Raw genomic sequence first — 16,682 nt, 5'->3', positions numbered from 1 at the left:
ACAAATGTATTTGTGGGAAATGTGGTATATAAATAAATAGACTATGGCTTGCCTTTATTACATACACAGCCCAATAAACCCGTTGACAGCATACAAATCAATAGGACTAATTTAACCCAACAACCCACACCCCCTTCATACACACAAACAAAACTTACTGCAATCAGCTAAATGCAACCAGCCATACTCTGGGCTCTCCAATCTCTTGCACTGCCAACAAAAACTGACAGATAAATAAAGAACTTATCCTCACAACACTGGCACAAAAACTCTGCACATACACTAGGCCAAAGAATGGAAAATCACTACCCCCTTATTTCTCCCCCCCCCCCTTCACAATGTCTGTGACAGCTGTGTCTCACACCAAACATAACTGACCTGTAGAAAGGACTCGATGAATTGAAAACAGAGAGATCATATGTACCCTTGTTAACACTGAAAACCCTTTAAGGAAAACAACTTTAAGAGATGGAAAGAAAATAAATTGACTCTGACTATGATCCAGAGCCAGACCTACTAAATAAGAAGATGGCCAGTTGCAAACAAGCGTATGTTTGACAAAATGCGTAGATTGGCCCCTCAATCTCTTTTTCAGATTGCAACCATATGTACCCAGCCCTTTCATTTGACAAGTTACATTGCGCCTAGGGTGTCCTGCTCTGAGTTTGGAATCAACAATAATGAACAGTATTAACTGTATTTGGTCTCTGAAGCAATGGCATAGACTCTATGGTTTGTGAACTGCATGGACCACCAGTGTTTTAACAAGTCCCTAAAGTGTGTTAAAAGTTATTTTGGCTTTTAAGTTCTAGAAATTTGATCAGAACCCACAAACTTTTGTCTGGAGGTTTGATGTACTGGCACCCTGACAAATAAACATCACTTGTAAATGTAAAAGTCTAGCCAACAGAAGGAAACTTTTTTTAAAAAAAAAAAAAAGCAAGCCTCTTTTGTACTCTATATTGCTCAAGAATGGAAGACTAGTGAAATCTTGGGATTGGTAGTAGGGAAGGCAGGCTATGATTTTCAAGATGGCCTTCATTGTTGACTTTACAAGTGCTTTAGTGCCAAATTTTTCAAACTACTGAGCAGGAGAAAAATAACTGCTGAAGATTTGCATAACTGTAGATGTAGTGGCATTTGCATTTTTGCAAGTATAAACAGGATAATATTTTATAGAGATTTAAAGTTATTGTTAAATTACAAAATGTAGAATGGAAAGCACATAACTCCAACGCTCAGGAGTATGCCCTGGTGGCTGCTGCTATGCTACCGGGCCAGCTTCAAGGTTAGTGATCCCCCATGGCTTGGATGTATGGCTCACATCCACCAGGGGGCATGTGTTTAGTCTGAGGTTCCAATTTTATGGAAGTCCCTCTTCCAGTTGAGGTCAGATAGGCCTCCTTTCTATATGACTTCCACTACCTACTGGAAAACTTTTCCCATTCAAGCAGGCCTTTTAACTGAAGTTTTATTTTATAGGTAGTTTTGACCTATTTGTATTATAACCTAATAAACCACTTAGGGACTACTGTAGTTAAGGTAATATGGAAATTGTTCCTATAAATAAATGTCGTGAATAGGGGTGCTGCTACCAAACAGGCAGGTATCACCACTCATGCCCCATCCAATGAAGGGAATGAGATATGGCAACCCCAATTTAAATGTGCATATTTCAAAAGGTAAAAATCAGCAGACCCCAAAAGTTGATCTTTTTTAGGAAGACCCCAACATTTTTAGGCCAGTATCTAACATCTTTCTAGTGCTCAGTCGCTGTCCCACCACCACCACCACTTTTGTATGAGGGTCTCTTCATGTTACTAATAACTTTGAGTAAACTTTTCTATTAAATAACTTGACTTCAAATTATGTCATGGAGGAATAGGAATTCCTGGGGTCCTCCATAAGAGGAAAAATAGATTCAGAATTAACCAATTACCTAATGGTGCATTTTAGAGTCCATGGCTTCTACAAAACAAACTTAATACGTTCGGGACCAAGATAGGGTAAAATATTATAAAGCTATGATTGAGGCTACTACAGAGGAGGAAGTTGGTTTGCTTGCCTGTGGCTCCTAGGTCACTTCCAAATAACCTGTTTGTTGAGCATTTATCCTGATTTGTTCCTGGAGAGGTTATACAAATGTGCACCAAGCAAGTGTTAACCCATGCTTCTCAGTAAATTTCCTCTTCACTTTCCCTATCACAAAAAAGTCGGGGGGGGGGGTGCGTTGGAGTGCCAAATCAACTTTAATTGTTTTACCTAATTTTGCTGGCATGGAACAATGTTTGAAGTGACTCATTGTTCCCTTGTAGCTTAGGGCAGCCATATGTCAACAACTTTCAGGTTTTCCTAAAATAAAGCTCAAGTTTTGAGGAAGCAAAACTCATTCAAATACTGGGACCCTTTACCTTAACGTTATTACTGGATACGTCCTCTAACTAGCACCGGCAAATTGTTCCAGGGGATGAAATTACAGGATCTAATTAATCTGAGACACTTAGGAACAGAAAACTCACACTTGACCCCCTGGGAATGTGTTGTTTCTATCCCTCATTGAAATTGTACCCATACAATTTAGAAGGCAATGAAAGCAATAGGTTTTTCACAAGAATTACGCTAAAACCTATCAGGTTTAATAGAAAATGGGAGCCTTCCCCTGGGTTGCTTGTTTTAAAGCCACTGCAGAAAATTCTACAGCAGAGACAGAATCTGTCTGTTGCATTTTATAGCTAAAAGATTATCGCATTCTGTATGACGGTTCAAATAATCTTCACAGGACAGGGCAAACTCATGTTGTGCACGTGGAATAGCTATCATGGAGAGATCGCTTTAAATGGCCCCTTCCGGGCATTCATGTGCAGTTCTTGACATGAGAATCAGGATGTTTTCCATGCTACACCTCCAGAAAATCTCTGATGGTGTTATGGGAAAGACAACATAAGCCGGTCCATACAAATGGCTCACTTGTGTTGAGACAGACACCCAGGAGTAATTTCAAGGGGGCTCCTAGTAGGTCCAGAAGCTCTTGAGATACCTTGTCACCCATCTTCACAGTGCTCTCCTCTACTGATGAGCCCTTCCCCACTACTGCTTTTCCAGCTGAAACTATTTTAAAGCCATGTGTCTTCTGATGGGTGTATATGACCAGGGAAGGAGTAGCTAGTAAAAAGTAGACTCCCAAGGGAAAGCTTAGGCAGAGCAGACAGTTCCAAATCCTTTCTCCTGCCCCAAGTGCTACACTTTTAAATTGCCTCCCAACCTGCCGCTTGAATGATTCAGTGGCAAAAACTCTTTTTGCACACAGATCTGCCAGCATCACATCTAGTTTGGTCCAGATTTCACAAAGGCCAGAGTGCAAACCGACTCAGTGTAGTGCAAGAACTGTGGATCTCTACAACCGTCACGGGTACCAACTTGAATGAAATATGGGGGGTCAGGTAAGCCCCATCTAGCACAATCAGTCAAATGACATGGCACACACCATTTGAATGACAATGTCCATCAACTTTGGGGGAGGGGCAGACCCCTCAAATATTTTATTGGGGGGGTGAAGGTACCTCAGCCCAATGCTACGATCAGCTCCTGAAAAGCTGCAATCCTAAACACCCTTATATTTGGAAGTAAATTCCCCTGAATTTATTGCTTCCCAATAAGTTTGTTTATTATTAGGGTACCAGTCAGTGTATCTGTTTTAAGAAAGATACAGAAGCAACATTCTGCACTTTTTCTGGCTGATCCATAACTTAAAATTACAAGCTGGCAGTCAAAAACAGCTCCACCACCTCCCACTTCAGCCAAGGCCATTCATTCTTCATTTCTGTCATTTAAGCACATTTTATGAGCCCAGAAGTAATATAAGAATTTGTAAGTCCATTACAAATGCACTTTTATAAGTAGAGAGCTTTATAAAAAAAATAAAAAAGCAATTTCCTCTGGATTTTGATTACAGGACTTCAGAGACGTTGATTTTAAAGGGTCCTTGAAAACCAAAATTCCAGCTCAAAGGAAGAACTTTCAGGAGCAGCAGGCTTCCTGAAAATGCAAATTCTTTTTGGCAATTCTCCCACCTCTCTCCCTTGTAAACAGAGAGCATGAATGGGAAAAGTCTCAAACTGGTTGGGGAGCAGCCTGCAGTTCACATCTCTACAAGAGAGCAACCAGTGCAACTTGCTTTGATCAAAGATACTAAGCACTTGCGGTACTCCTGAAAACAGGATTGGGATTTTCAACCTGAATAATTTGTTGGGATGTCAACAACCTGAATAAGGAGGGACAGGTAAACCTTTAAAAGGAGCCTGTCTTTTAAACATCAGTTAAGCTGCATGTGCTCCCTGTAGGTCGTGCAAATTGCTACACAGTTAATATGTCCCCTGCTCAAATCATAAATGGGGCTTAGACCCATAAAAAGGCCTTATAGGTAACCAGTCATCAGTTCTTCCACATTTGCTCTACCACAAATGTGACACTAGTACCCCCTAGTGGAGGATAAAAGTTTGGGAGAGACTCAGAAAGTGGTTGGGGGAAGGGGGCAGAGTATGCCTTGTGCCATTTAAGCAGAGTCTGCATTTCTTTTGCTATTGTTTGAAGAATTCTAATTATCCTGCATTTTAACAGCTTAGCACTGCCCACAGAGTTTCACAAATAAAGGCTATTACTGCTGCTTCATGCTTCAGCTCACTGATGCCTGGGCCTTGCAACAACAACAAACCAAAAAATCACTCCCTTAAGATTTCTTTTCACCTCAAGCAGAAGCTTTGTCAAACAAGGTTCCTCTCGCCTGGCAGATCAAAATGGAGCTTGCTGCCAAGAATTGTTTTCTGGTCAGCTGAGTGTGGCAGGCCCCAGCGCCAACACCTCTGACTGCTTCGTGAACTACAGCCACGGCTCCTATTCAGCTGTTCTGCACGCAGCCCACCAGGCAGCGAAGAGGCCGGAGGAACTCAGAAAAGAACAGATGAAAGTGTAGCTCTGGGAGGAATGGAAGGTGCTGCTAAGTCAGCTCACCAAACTCACCCAGGTGAGCAACAAGCAGCAGGCCTGCTCTGCTTGCCTTGCCTCTTCCAATTCTGGAGACTCTTAGCAAAGGAAAACCATCCCTCAGGTGGGTGGGGGTGGCTTGAACATTATCTGATAGCTATGCTTACTTGGATGACCCCTGGCAACTGAACACCAAACAGCTGGGGTGACTCAACTCACAGTTTCGTGGAACTAGGACAACACTCCAGAAACCAACGTTTTGCCTTTGACTTCTGCTGCCTTGAAATATCGCTAACAGCATATTACCACTATTGTGTGGTAGGCTTTATTTTTTTATGGCATTTCAACATCTTAATGTGGGAAACAATTTAAAGTCTAAACATACCAACCTTTTTAGAAGACGGCTGTTAAGCTGCTTCCAACCAAGTGTGCAAACACGCACAGCACTAAAGATGTTTAATTTGCTTCACGTCAGCTCACCAGCAATTAATATGCCTGCCATAACAAGGCCCATAAAACTCGCTAGCAGTAGGGGAGTGAAATGATTATAACATTTTCTCCCCTTTCAGCAATACCCGTCTACAGTTTGAGCACTGTCAAATCTTTTTAAAAGCAGATAAAGAAGCTGAGCTGCATCTGAACAGCTGTTGTTTACTGAAGCAATAATTAGCAACAGGGATAGTGTTAAAATACCTGCTACCTGATACAAAACCAAAACAGCACACACATACACACACAAACCTGCCCCCTACCTGCTGGTTAGTAAAAAAAAAAAGCAATACAAAGAATAAGCTGCTCTGAGGTTTCTTAATTTGTTTTACTAAACAATCAAAAGCCACCCTCTCTACTGTGCACTGCTCATTTAGGCAAACCTGCTTGGTGCCACGTAATTAAATTCAAGTTGTCCCACTTGACTTTATTATGCATCTCTGGATAATTACTAATCAATATGTGCAAGTCTGGACTTACATGGCTGTTCTAGCGTATCTTCTCCAGGAAACATTTGTACCAGGTAGATAAATCAAACATATACTACAATCTGGGACCAGCATGGTACAAATAAAACCCAATTTTAATAATTAATTTAATCACGGACACACCCATGCAGAAAAAAACTCCCACTAAGTTACATGGATCGAGGTATGCAGCCTAAATCAACACTTCTCCAAGCTTATTCTCAAAAACCTCAATCAGATATCTTTTACAAAGCAACCTCATCCCTTTGTTGAACAACAGGTAAAGGTTGTGAGAGTCCACACTAAAGTTGGCAGACCCAAAAATATACTGACCTTGAACCCAGAGTATGGTCTGAAGGCTCAAGAGGATAGCAGGCCTGCTCTTTTCCAATACTTGAGACTCTGAGCAAAGGGAAGTCATCCCTCAGAGGGGTGGGGGGTGGCTTGAACATTATCTGATATGCACCACACACACACTGCCTTGGGTTCCAGGCATGAACTGTGACATAAATGTAAGAACATAAATAATGTAGGACCTCTGAGTAGGACTTAGTTAAACCCACTGGTCACAACCTGGGGCCCTACTAAGCATTTGTTACAACCGACAGACATTCCTTTGTTAGGCAGATTAGCAATTGCCCAGATTGGTTAGCTGGTTGGTAGTTAATCAGTAGGTTATGAAATGATCCTCTTGAGAGTCTAAAGACATTGTTTGTTTTAAAGATGAGAGCCATCAAACCTTGAGGAAAGGGGGTTCTCCTTTACTCAGCTAAGAGGAGGCATATGTGTGTGAAGAAACAACAATCTGAGACACATCTGAAACAGACACAGAAAGGAAGGAGTTATCAAAGGAGGGAAGAGTCTCTCTCTCTCTCTCTCTCTCTCTATTGACTTGATATGGCACAGCAGATCTCCTGCCTCACTGGAGTGTGAATGTTGCTTGTAAATAAAGCAGCATTTTAAGTCTCCAGTGTTCTTTCCACCAAAAGAAATGCAGCCTGGGTAATGCTGCCTCTCTAGAACTTCTTACTGCTCTGGAAGTGAACTGCTGTAACCAATCGTTTTGATTTTTTTTCAGGACAAGCCAGAAAAACAGCATCCTTTTCAGGACTGGAAACATTATTCTGATTTTGCCAGGAGGAAACACAGTGGTTGAACTCTTTCAAAGCACACTCAAAGAGAGGCCACCTTTCTGGGCACATCTGGGGTAGGTAGGAGAGCAGCATCTGACCTGACAACCTGCTGACTTCACTTTCTACTGCTGCAGACCTATCCCAGACCTATGCACTTCCCAGCCCTTCATTTAACCCAGGGGTAGGCAACCTGAGGCCCGTGGGCTGGATGCAGTCCATTCGCCTTCTCAATCCAGCCAACGAACTGAAATCAGTTCTGGAATCAGCGTGTTTTTACATGAGTAGAATGTGTTCTTTTATTTAAAAAACCCATCTCTGGGTTATCTGTGGGGCATATGAATTCGTTCATCCCCCCCCCAAAAAAAAATATAGTCCAGCCCACCACATGGTCTGAGGGACGGTGGACCGGCACATGGCTGAAAAAGGTTGCTGAAATCTGATTTAACCCTTGACTCCGATTCCTAGGAAGTATTACACATAAAGGAAAAGACCCTTTCTTGTTAAATTAGAAGGAAATAGCTCACATGTTCCTGCAAGTTATCTAAGTCCCACCTAAAGATGCTCAATAAGGTAAAAAAGAGAATAAAAGGTGTGACTATTATCAGGAAGGAAGAAAATACCACAAGGTAAAACAGGTGTTGCCTGTGATACCTGGCATGATGTCTGAATTAGCTTTCACAGTGAAGGAGCTCAAAATTATTATCAGGAGCCTGTGCTCTTTCACCATCAAAACCAAGCAAAATAGGTTAAAGTAAACACTCCAGCAGTGACAGCCGCTGAGCAACAGAAAGAAATTCCTTGCTGACAGGCTGCAGTTAAGACAGACTAGCAAGCCTGAAGTGCACAACCCAGACGTAACACACAATCATAACTGTGCACTGAAACCACCAGAATGAGCAGTCATAGCACCGTGAGTAAGCAATAGAGTGGAAGTCTTTCCACTGAAATGCTTCCTGGTGTCTAAACTAGAGTTCAAACTAACATTTCAAATTTCTTTCTCTTGCTCACTCCTGTATATCCTTCTTGAAGATTTTTGTTTTGTTTCTGTAAAAACAAAGAAGTGGGAATCTTTCACCTTTGGCTATGAGCTTTAGGACACAACTGGATGTGATGTGGGAGATCTGCAATCAGGATTTCCTGTGTGGTGATTTTTGTTTTTTAAGTGAAAAGCAGCTAAAGGGAAGAGGCATGTGAGGAACAAGTATAACCCTTTCTCTCCTGTTGTTTTCCTGAACTAAATTATGTCACCAAAGCCACTCTTTGCCCCATTGGGAAACCATACATGTATGCTCTCCTCCAGCACGAACTCCTCAATCTAACCCCAACCCCCAAAAAACTGTTTTTTGAACTTTTTAAAATCACTGGAGATCACACCTAGTCAGGATGCCCAGATGCAAAAGAGGACAGGGCTCCTATAGTGCAAAATTTAATTTATAAGTCAGTGCATCTGTAGGAGTGAAGACCAGGGGTCTACCTTGGAATGCTGTAAGAGCCAGGCCAGGCAAGAACCATTTTAGAGAGCAAGCAGGCAAAAAGCCATTTCTGTGCCATTTTTGTGAAGCAAGCTAAAAGCTAAGTTTGCAAAAGTTCTCTTCTGTTTTGCAATAGCATTTGCAGTTAAGGTATCTGCAGCTGCAGCCCCGTTTGCAAGCTATTTCTAGGAAACGGACCCCTGAAACTGCCTCAAATTCTGATAAACACAGCAAAGAACAGGATGTATGCCCACCACAAGATCTCAGAAGCGAGACCTAGTTAAAAGCTGTTAAAACCACAGACCCTGTTTCTGAGAAACAGGTGGCCAGGGTGTTTACTGGAATCCATAGGTGTCAAATCTCTTTAATAAGCCAGCAGCACCATCTAGTGGATAAGGCAGCTTGGAACCGAAAGGCCACCACCAATTTTTTCATTGGTAGAGCTTTTAATGAATATGCATCAAAGACCATAGGAAATTGTCAATCATTGGCTAAAGGGATTGCTAAGGGGCTGAACCATTGCTTTGCCTGAGGGGATAAAAACTGTCTGCCCCTGGTGCTCGGGGGCATTCTCTCATTTTTCCTGAATGCACCCATTTGCTTTCTTGTCTGACAAAAAACCAAATTAAATAAAAACATTTCTTTAAAATATTGCTGCCTGGATTTTTCCATTTCTGGTCTGTATTTTGAAGTCCCTAACACATCCACCTCACAAGCCCCAGGTGCCTCTGCCTAAAAAAAATCAAGTGCTTTGAGGATGACTTGATCAAAATTACATGCCCTCCAACATTTCTCCAATTAAAACAGGGACGTCCCATTCCGTAATGATAATTTTACTATTTATACCCCACACATCTTACTGGGTTGCCCCCAGCTACTCTGTGCAGCTTCCAACATATATAAAAAGATAATAAAACATGAAACATTTTTAAAAACTTCCCTATACAGGATTGCCTTCAGATGGCTCAGGGGTCAGATAACTCCATACCCTCCAACATTTCCCCAATGAAAATAGGGATGTCCTAAGGAAAAGCAGGACATTCTGAGATCAAATCAGAAACTGGGACGGCTTCCCTAAATCAAGGACATCCCTGGAAAATAGGGACACTTAAAGGGTCTGAAATTGTCTACTGCTGTCTCACTCCCAGCTTTTCTCATCTAGCAATACCACTTTCTAATGAAGCTTGGACTTCTGGCAGCGGACAGGCTGATTTCATGCCACATCAAACACAGGACAGGAAGGCAAGTGATCAGGCACTATCTATATGAAGCCATTGGATGTGGTCATTCAGAGTACTGGGGCAAAGTGTCAAAAATACACTGATGATACAGCTCTATTTCTCCGTAACATCAGTGTTAGGGAGAAGGTGTGCATGATCTGGACTGATGTCTGGGTGCAGAGATGAGGTGCAGAGGATGAGAGACAATAAACCTTGGGAAGATGTAGGCACTGTGGGCCAGTGGGCCCCACGTCCAGGAAATTATCCATTTGCCTGTTCTGGATTGGGCTCCTTCTGAAATAAGAGGATCCATCTTTGCCATTCGAAGGTCAGACAGCCTCCATGACTTCTATTAGCTATATCCCTATTGTATAGGGATAGTCTGGCCACAGGGATTCATGGATTGGTAACCTCAAGGCTCAATTATTGCAACATGACCTATGCAGGGCTACCCCTGAGCCTAGTCCAAGGTTCCAGCTGGTGCAAAACACCACAGCTAGAATGTTGATGGAGACAGACCATCACTCCAGTGGCCAAAAGCTTGCACTGGCTGCCCATATACTGCTGGGCCAGGTTTAAAGTTCTTGTATTATGTTACAAAGTCCTTAAGACCTTGGGTCCAGGAAACCTCAGGGACTGCCTGATCTCTTAATGCCTAATTACTGAGGTCTTGAGGGAAGTCACTGTTAGCGCCTCCCTCCTGGTTCATATCCATGAATCGTATCCACAAGGAGCAGTGTGTTCAGTTTTGTGGGTCCAATTCTGTGGAACTTCCATCCAGTTGAGATAGACAGGCTCCCTCTATCTTGAAGTCACTGAAGACTTTTTATTTCAGCATACTTTTTAATCTGAATTCTAATTTTATATGTTTGACTTGTTTTTAGTCTTATTGTATTGGGGTCCCCTGTGCACTGCTTAGAGGCAGCTGTGATGAAGTGGCACAAAAATTGTTAAATAAATAGGCCATCATCACAGCTCTGCGACACTTGAAAACAACATTTTGCATCCAGAAGCAAGAGCATCTGAAGCTTGAGTATTCCACACACGCCCTTTTTGGCAAATGGCATTTGGACTGAGGCCTGCCTCTCAAGTCTCCTTTCCAGGCTGTGGTTGTTCGATTCCTGCCACTCAGTGGAATCGTGTGTGAAGTTTCTGATTTGTGTTGACTCCTCCAGAGTGGGAGAAAAAGCTGATCTTCAAAGGGGAAAACAGCATCAACCACTGATTAAAGTGCAGCTTTAGCATGCTGCTCAAACGCAACTGGGTGCATCTCACATGGCACATTCTGATTAGGAGCGTGCAGAAAACTCAAAGGAAGGACTTCTTTTTCTTTTTCCAGCAAGCTGATAGGCAGAATGATGAAAGTTTAAGGGATTTTTTAATAGCTTCGGATTTAAAACACAAAATGCAATTGAACTAAGTGCAGTAAATCCAATTAGTCACCCTGGCTCTGTCCTTTTATTAGTTATTTCATTGAGTTTTAATAGGCTCTGTGGCCCTGTCTAGAACAGAGGCAAGAGGGCTTTGACCTGAGGGAGGCCTGCACCAAAAGGTACTCTGTCAAATTAGTGATGCAAGCACAGAGCTTTATCTGCAGTAGAGTGCATGGTCTGTCCACCACTCTGCTACCCTGAACCAGCAGACACTTAGTGCTCCCTCCCCTGGCCACTGACAGATTTGCAGAACTGAAGAATGGGGAGACTACATAAGCATTGTCCTGGGGCACATTGTTAGGAGATATATTTCAAAGACTTGGTGAACTCAGGCAGCCCTCAGACCCCAGGGGCTTCAGCACATGCAAATTCCAAAAAGGTACACCATCCAAGCTGCAGTTTGGATATGGGTATTAGTGGTACACTGAGGCAATCCCAGTAGCACACTCTCTACTCCTGTTCATTGCCAAACAATCTGACTGGCTGGTCCCCATAGTCACAGCTGTAGTACCAGTCAGGATACAGGATACAGGTTTGTTTATTCCTCCTTTGCAGGAGGACAGGGCAACTAACCAACTGCTGGATGTCCCTCCAATTGGGAGCTTCTCCATTCCACTTTCCTACTTTTCATCTTATACATGGATCTAGTACCGTATCTTAGAGTCACAGAGTAGGAGTTTAGAACTGCATGATCCAAAGATGAGAACTAGAGTCAAGTAGAAGCCCATCTCACACATGGAACATAGGAAGCTGCCTTACACCAAGTCAGGCCATTGGTCTCTCAAACTTAGTATTTACGCTGCACTGATTGGCCAGCAGCACTCTAAGATTTCAGGCAGGGTTTACCCAGAAAAGCCAGGGATTGAATCTAAGACCTTCTGCATGGATGTGCTGCTGCAGTTTCTGGATTGTACAAGAATCCTCACAACAAGAGTGGTTCTAGACTATGTACTACAGTGATGCCTTGGTTTACAAGCATAATCCGTTCCAGAGGTCCGGTTGTAAACCAAAACAGGTTGTAACCCAAGGTACGCTTTTGCCAATGGGCCTCCAAAAAAAAAAAAAATGGGTTGTAATCCCAAAAAAGGGGACACACACTTTAGGGTTTGACATGGTTGTAATCCAAAACAGTTGCAAACCAAGGTATCACTGTATGTGCAATACATTAAGGAAAGTATTGTTGTTTGTGAGCAGACATTACAAACTCCATTTCCAGATCACTCTTTCATAGCTAACAAATTGAGCCAAACATGGGTTTTGAAGGGCCTCTGCTCCAAGAGTGCTGAGTTATATGCCACATGTCAAAACTAAAATTAAGTGTGAAATTGCAGACACCTAGATTATTGAGTTAACCATCCATGGGAGAGCAGCAGGTCACACTATGGCTCTACAAATAGGTTTTACTATATAAACATAAAGCAAAGATTGCTAAGTATATCAACATCCCTATAAGGAGCCGAGTATTCTAGGGCAGCTTATATACAGCAGAACAAGGACAAGCAATTTTTTTGTGACCCAATGTTTACAGCAGAGAAAGGTCTAAGCAAAGGTCAGGCAAAATTGTCCTGGAAATATCATCAGTGTTACATTTAAGTGGTCACTTAAGCTAAAGGTTGCTTATTGCTGGAGTCTGCAAATGTTGTAGCTATTCACTCCCTGATAATCATGTTGTTTTATTTTTTCCATTTATTTATTGAGTAAATCGAACTAATAAAAACACAAACCATGACTGTCATGGGAACACTCCAAGGAGGAGTGATCCAGTGCGGCAGAGGAAAGGAGGGGGGTGCTGGCGTCAACTGTATTTTTACTCACAAAGCAATCAATACAGTTTAACACAAATAGTCCTTGAATGTTCCACATTGTGCATTGCTTTCCTGGGGATGGGAGGGGAAAGTATATTAATTCATATTCTCTCTCTCTCTCTCTCTCTCTCTCTCTCTCTCTCTCTCGGTTTCATACATTCCTTTTGGACTTATTTTCCTTCTCTCTGGGCAAACTTTCGCCTTCCAGATGTTGTTGAATTCCAATTTCCATCAGCCCCAACCAGAATAGCCAATGGCTAGGCAAGATGGGAGTTGTACTCCAGTAGCATCTAGAGGGCGAAAGGGTTCTCAGCCCTGATCTAAAGCATGACATAAAATAAAAACAGCTGCAAATAATTTTTAAAATAATACAAAAAATAAGTGAAGATAAATTTTAAAACAATACAAAACGAACATCAGTGGCAGAGAGACCCTTTCATTCAGATGGAAAAGCCTAGTGTGCAACAGTTGTTCTTCTGTCCTACGCAGATTGGTGGGGAGGACAAAGTCTGAAAAACGCCTGTGGTCTACAGGCAAGAGCAGGAACACTTGAGGCTAAAGCTGCCTTTTTACAACCTCTTTATTCAAACCTAAGGAGACACTGCTCTGTTATGTGGATTAGTTTAATTACATTTCGTTATTCAGCTTCCACAACAAGCAGAATCAGAATAGGGAAACTGTACATGGAGAAAAAGCTGCTGAAACTCATGACAGACTCGTCTTCTTTTTTTATCATCTCCCAATAAGACCTACAGGGGTCAGGTATAGTAAGAACATGAATTCATTATTTAAAGGCAGGTTACAGAATTTGATCTACCTATGTTTAGTATTGAGGTCAGTCATGTATATATATATAGTATAAAAATCAAGCAGGCCTAAAATATACACACTAGTTACACATGTCATGTCTAGTAGATCAGTCCACATATGCCTCAGCCAATATTTATCCTCTGTGCAAATATCCTGTAAATTCCTTTATGAAAGCAAAAGTCTGAGAGCCATTATGAGACTAGCCTCATCCCTGATGGCATTTAGACAGGCAGTGAAAGCAGTCCACGTGCCTTTAAATATATGATTGAAGGTTATTTTAACTGTTCCATTTTGGTTCTAATGTTTTAGTTTTAGTTTTTTGTTTGGCTTTATTTTCTTCTTTTATGTAATCCACTTTTGGGACCTTTTAGGGCAGTGTATTTTTGAAGCAAATAAATGTATGTTCCTATTTCTTTAATTTTTTAAAAATACAGGTTCATAGGTTAGTGAGACATTGCTATGGGCATAAACCCTACTCCTCTTCTCTAATTCTTTGCACAAGAATCCATTCCAAATATTCTTTTTATAAAAAACACACCAAACTGCAGGTATGCAAGGGAGTAACCTGTAATATTATGACACAAATATTATTCACATAACAATTACAATAGCAGCAAATGAGCTATGTGGTTGAAGGACTGCATACGTCAAGGTGCAAAACACTTTGTGTGCTCAGTGAACAGGATGCCCCCACAATCTTGAGGGAAGCTGTGATGCTTTGTTCAATGAATTTAAAACTACTGGCACCATTCCTTATCTTTTTAACTGACACGGGCTTTCCCATGCCTTTAACAGCTGTATGACAGGTGGGTCTCAACAGGTAAACCTCTTCCCATCACTGTATCTCCATGATGCAGAGAAGTCATCTGGTGGTTTCTATTACAGAGTTGTTAAATAGATGCATTCTTTGCCCATTTAGAAAAGTGGCAACCTAGGAGAAAAGGCCACACAGAGGCTACTTTAAAGTGAACAAGTAGATGCTCAGGAATACCTTCCAAAATATGTTTCATCATTGGAGATGAATTATTCACAAGTGATGTCTGCTAACAATGACAATATTCTAAATATATAATGCAAACAGGTTTCTTACCTGTTCATTATGTTGTCAAGCTGGCATGCTGCACAATTCGCTTTCATCAAAGGTACGGTGTATGCTCATTTAACCATTTGAAGATTGTATAGATCAGTTTGCTCCTATGTAGATGTAATAAACAATCAAAAATAATATTGGTCAATAAAAAAAATGGCTCAAGAGGTTATCACTTACTCTCTAACATAGCAAGTCATTCAAACAGTGCTGAAAAAGAGATAGTCCACACAAACCACTTGCACAGTATCATATTATAAATGGAGTACATTTACAAGATACTTGGTGCAATTTCTTTAGATGCCATTTATTATTCCACACAGTCCTCAACATCCTTATTCAGAATTTACTATCCATGGATTGTAGCAACATGGTACAGAGTAGACTCATATTTGAAGAGTAAAAGAAGTTACCAGCAGAAATAATGGCAAATGGAAGCAATTGGGAAAGGGGTCACAGAATTGTGCAGCCTCCTCCACATTTCTGAGGCTGTTCTGCCACATTTTATGCCAAGATTAGATACAGAAACTTACATACAAAACATTTAGCAATAGATTATGGGATGTGACCTACAACACTGGTCCACACTTAACACAGTAATATTTTATTATGATCTACTGCTTGCAGACAAGTGAATCCTGCACTCTGCACATAGGTTAACATTTCAGCTAATTTTCAAGAATGGCATTTCCCAGATCTACAGAAATTTCTACATCATGGTAACACTGGCCTTGGGACACTAACCTTCTGTGTCTCGCCCTGTGAATCTCCCTTTCCCTCTGAGAGTGCCACAGAGGCTATTTCCTTCCCCCCTGTGTCCGTAATTCTCATACCAATGGCTATATTGTGCCCCTTTCCATATTCTGGGACACACACATCAGATTTGTCATTGAAGAATTGAGGATTATGCAAGATCCCCTGTAATCCACTTTGAATACAGCCTACTAGCTGTACATTGTGGCAAATGTACAGTGGTACCTCTGGTTAAAAACTCTTAACTCGTTCTGGAGGTCCGTTCTTAACCTGAAACTGTTCTTAACCTGAAGTACCACTTTAGCTAATGGGGCCTTCTGCTGCTGCCACACCACCAGAGCACGATTTCTGTTCTCATCCTGAAGCAAAGTTCTTAACCTGAGGTACTATTTTTGGGTTAGCAGAGGCTGTAACCTGAAGCGTCTGTAACCCGAGGTACCATATTTTTTAAGTTGCAGGCAGACAGCAAAAACAGAAGGTTCACTGATCTCCTGCACTGCTGTGCAAGACTTGATGGGACACAACTTGTACGATCTGAGCACAAGTTGTACAGATCTGAGCACAGAATTTAGTTTCGATTGGAGCAACAGGAAGCATTTTCTTACCACATTCAAACCTAGTTCCCAACATGGGTTAGGGACACTTAATAAAGCATAAGGGTTCAAAACAAAACTTTTAGACCAGACTGTAAACTGAAGCTAAGGGAAGCTGCAGATGTTTTGATCATTCATTTTCTCCCCCAGCAATTGCTTTAATGGGTTGGAGCTCCTGGGAGACCATTTGACTTTTGCTCATGTCTATGCCATTCCTCCCTGTCATGCTGACTGTGCAAAAGCTTAAAGCTGTCAACAACCTGCATTCGGTATTATTTCACGTAAAGAAAAATAAAGTGACATCTGATCTGTCAAGAGGAAGGTGGGGATTTTGTTCTGAAAAATAGAAAGCAAAAATGTTCTGTGCAGAATCAATAGTCAAATCAATATTGTGCCCTCCCACCAAAAGCTCAGCTTGGCCTGAACTGCAGTCTTCCTCT

General features: G+C 41.6%; 1 long non-coding RNA gene across 6 annotated transcripts in view; it reads right to left on the bottom strand.

Moving 5' to 3' along the window:
• LOC310852543 overlaps window positions 1–16,682 on the bottom strand; it is a 68,647-nt gene that overhangs the window by 41,544 nt on the left and 10,421 nt on the right. For all 6 annotated transcript variants that reach the window (XR_014568239.1, XR_014568240.1, XR_014568241.1 and 3 more), the window contains exon 3: window positions 14,900–15,003. This is a non-coding gene — a long non-coding RNA (uncharacterized lncRNA). The remainder of the gene's footprint in view (window positions 1–14,899; window positions 15,004–16,682) is intronic.

The sequence above is a fragment of the Podarcis gaigeae genome (genome assembly GCF_964106915.1).
Source record: "Podarcis gaigeae genome assembly, chromosome: 9".
Classification (NCBI taxonomy): Eukaryota; Metazoa; Chordata; class Lepidosauria; order Squamata; family Lacertidae; genus Podarcis; species Podarcis gaigeae.
Note: the sequence above shows the minus strand (reverse complement) of the source record. Positions and strands in the feature narration are given on the sequence as shown.